At 50.2% G+C, this 3,842-nt stretch overlaps 1 protein-coding gene across 1 annotated transcript in view; it reads right to left on the bottom strand.

The window, feature by feature from the left end:
* LOC102371196 (myopalladin-like) overlaps positions 1-3,842 on the bottom strand; it is a 122,411-nt gene that overhangs the window by 40,945 nt on the left and 77,624 nt on the right. The window lies entirely within an intron of this gene.

Raw genomic sequence — 3,842 nt, 5'->3', positions numbered from 1 at the left:
AAGAGTGCTGGGTTTAGATGACCCCAGCTAGATGCCTATCTAACCTGCTCTTGAAGACCCCCAGGGTAGGGGAGAGCACCACCTCCCTTGGGAGCCCATTCCAGACTTTGGCCACTCTAACTGTGAAGAAGTTCTTCCTAATGTCCAGTCTAAATCTGCTCTCTGCTAGCTTGTGGCCATTATTTCTTGTAAGCCCCGGGGGCGCCTTGGTGAGTAAAGTCTCACCAATTCCCTTCTGTGCCCCCATGATGAACTTATAGGTAGTCACAAGGTTGCCTCTCAACCTTCTCTTGTGGAGGCTGAAGAGGTCCAGGTGCCCCAGTCTCTCCTCATAGGGCTTGGCCTGCAAGCCCTTAACCATACAAGCGGCCCTTCTCTGGACCCTCTCCAGGTTATCCACATCCCACTTGAAGTGCGGCGCCCAAAATTGCACGCAGTAAGTGTGTGTTTAACTCAAATTTAAGAATGCCAAGCAAAAAGTTACTTCTGGAAATATGGCCCTTAAAGTCTTAGGAACAAAAAAAAAAGATGAATACTATAAGTTTTGGGAGTCTGGAGATTAAAAAATGTATTGAGACAGTTTCCCAAGCAAGGATGTGTGAATGAAAACCCATCAGTTTAATCTTAGAAATGTTCTTCTCTCTGCATTGCTTGACAGGATCATAGAATGGAAAGCTTGTTTGCTTGACAGCCATAAGTGATAGCTGGCATTTGTCTCCTAATGAGGCAAATATCCCTCATCAGTGTAATTTCTTATGAGAACATAAAAAGGCTAACAAAAGTGAAGAGAGGACCCACATCATTTAAAAGAGCAGGGCTGGTAGATACTTTTCAACCTAAAACTTTTCCTATCCATTTTACACCATTCTAATTTGTATAGGATGCCTATGGGCTGTCTGTAACATGTATGGCTATCACAATTCTGTTGTGTAATTGCCATTACCATCATGCACATCCAGAAAAACTCTGTTTGGTTTAATTGGGGTTAAATCTGACACATGCAGGTGCTTGTACATGTGATGGATGTCACAATGTACATGTGACAAAAATGTAATTTGTGTGGCTTAATGGCATCAAGCAATTACACATGTGCCAGTTTTGGGGGTTTTAAATGACTTTGCATCATTGCAAATGAAATTATGTCTGGATGTAGTTTACTTTGCAATATTGTAAAGTGCAATGAAGCAGCTGTCCACTCGCCTTCCAGCTGTGGGAGAGGTAGGCAGGCCTCGCAGAAAAAAAAGGGTTGGGCCTCTCGCCACTTCCGTCTTCAGCAGGCATTTCACTGTTGCAGGCACCTACTGAAGGCAAAAAGTGGCGAGGGCCCCAAACCTTATTTATTTATTTATGTTTTTTGCAGATCCTGCCTGCCTCTCTCACAGTTGGGGGGGGGGGTGGGCCTGCCAGTGGGCTGAGCAGTCCCTGCTAGTTCTTCCCTTTTCTCCTTCCCTCTGTGGCGGTGGCATCCCCCCCCGCCCCCCGCCTGGGGCCACCCAGGCAGACTGGCAACAGATGGGTTCTATCCTAGCTTGGAGGCAGCACCCAGCCAAATCAAGCTCTTCCCTGAGCCCGCCAGGGTTTCCAGCACCCCGTGCACTGTTCCCACTGCCTGGGACAACCCAGGAACAGGCTGGCTTGCCCCTGAGACAGTGTGAGGAGGCAGCAGAAGGGTGGCTGGGTGTGCTTGTAGTCAGAGAAGGCTGCAGGGATGGTGGACAGGGTGCTGGAAGCCTATGTGGGCTTGGGGAAATGTGGGCTTGGTGGACTTCCAACACCCTGTGCACTAGGGGTGTGCAAAACAGGCCCTATTCGATTTGGATTTGGATTCAGCGTGAATCGGGGACAGTGATTTGATTTGTTGATTTGGATCACTGTCCCTACTTTGATTTGGCCAAACCTGAATCTGAAGATTCGATGCTGATTTGGAGAATCAGCGATTTGGCCATAGACACAGCTTTAAATATTTTTTCTACATACGTCAAGGTACTGGGCATGGTTCATGAATGCTGCAATGTTAGGGTGGATGGAGTGTCCCACAGGAGCGTGGGGGCCCCCATGCATCCTCAGCAGCGAACCTGGAAGTGGACTTGAAGTATTTCTGGTCCACTTCTGGGCTCTCCAGAAAGCATCTGGCTTGACGATCAGCCATGGGGGGACCCGGGGTGCCCCCCCAGGCCCAGGAAGTACCAGGCACCGAGCTGGAGGAGTGCAGGGGGGGCCCCAGTGCGCTCTGTGGCAGACTCGGAAGGGGGACCGAAGGGGCTCTTGGGCCCCTTCCAAAGCATGCTGGGGAGCCCCCCATGCTTCCATGGGACGCTTCATCCTCCCCACCATCTCAGCATTCATGAGCCACCTGCTACCTAGAGGTATGTAGAAAAAACATTTAAAACTGTGTCTATGTCTGAATCGCTGAATCTCTCCAAATTGATTCGGAGGGTTCTGATTCAATTCAGAGAGATTAAAGGGTCCTCTGATTTGATTAAGATTCGGAGATTCAACCACCGAATTGGGCCGAATCTTCACTGAACGAATCAGGGACCGAAGCTTCGGACAGCCCTACTGTGCACCATCTCCACCACTTTCCCTGCTTGCCCCAGGGGCAAGCCATCCCATTCCTAGGCAGTCCTAGGTGGCAGGAAGGTGGCAGGACAGTGCATGGGGCACTGGAAGCTCCGGAGGGCTCAAGGAAGAGTTGGATCTGGCTGGGTGCTGCCTCCAAGCTGGGGCAGCACCTGCTTGCTAGCAGCCCACCTGGGTGGCTCCAGGGGGTGCCTCTGCCATGGAGGGAAGGACTACAGTCCCCCGCAGCTCAGGAGCCACTTGGCCTGTTTCCAACTTGCCCCCTGGCGGTGCGAGAGTCCACTAAAAAATAAAAAAAGTAAGATCAGGCCCCTTTCCACTTCTGCCTTCAGCAGACAACTGCTGAAGGCAGCAAGAGACCTGAACTTTGGGGTTTTTTTCTGGCAGGGTCTGCCTGTGACCAGGGGGAGCTGGTGGTGAGCCAAGTGGCCCCTGAGCTGTGGGGGGCCCGGTCTTTCCCTCTGCATTGGCAGAACCCCCCAGGGCTTTCCAGGTGGGCTGCCAGTGTGCAGGTGCTGCCTCAGCTTGGAGGAAGGACCCAGGCTTATCCAACTGTTCCCTAAGCCCTCCTGGGGAGCAGTGCCCAGCAGGCTTCCAGCAGGCGAGCATGGGGAACAGTTGGATTGGGCCTGGTTCTGCCTCCAAGCTGGGGCAGCCCCCAGGCTGCTAGCAGCCCACTGAGCAGGGCCCCCTGACCGGGAGGGCACTGCTACCACAGAGGGAAGGACCAGGGCCCCCTGCAGCTCAGGGGCTGCTTGGCTTACTGGCAGCTCCCCCTCTGGCTGCAGGTAGAAAAAAAAGAAAGGATTGGGCTCCTTGCTATAACATGATGGAAAAATTGAAATGGTGGGTTTCAATTAACCCCCCCCCCCCGTTTCAATTTAGAGGGCATAAAATAAAAGCTTGGGGATTAAACCCCCATCACTTGTACAAACACTCTACTATTGCAAACTGGGGCTGAATTCAACCAGGTTTTTCTGGTTTAGTTTTTGCTCACCTTTCAAAGCCATAAAATATAGTAAAGCTAGCTGTGCAAATAAGATTCCACCATTTCTATTTCATGGAAGCTGTCTTCTATATTCTGTAGGTACAATGTACTACTAACTGGGTGGACAAAAATGTCAAGCCACATAAATAGCTCTCTTTCACTCATAGCAAAAAATAGGAAAATAAGCTTAGACTGAACATTTAAAGGAAATTACTTGTCAAAAATTAATTTGTATCTCCTTAATTTATTTAATAAATGAAACAGCTAATTGTTT

This window comes from Alligator sinensis, unplaced genomic scaffold (assembly GCF_000455745.1).
Source record: "Alligator sinensis unplaced genomic scaffold, ASM45574v1 scaffold325_2, whole genome shotgun sequence".
NCBI classification, from domain to species: Eukaryota; Metazoa; Chordata; order Crocodylia; family Alligatoridae; genus Alligator; species Alligator sinensis.
The sequence above is the reverse complement of the archived record's forward strand: the minus strand, read 5'-3'. Positions and strand labels throughout refer to the sequence as shown.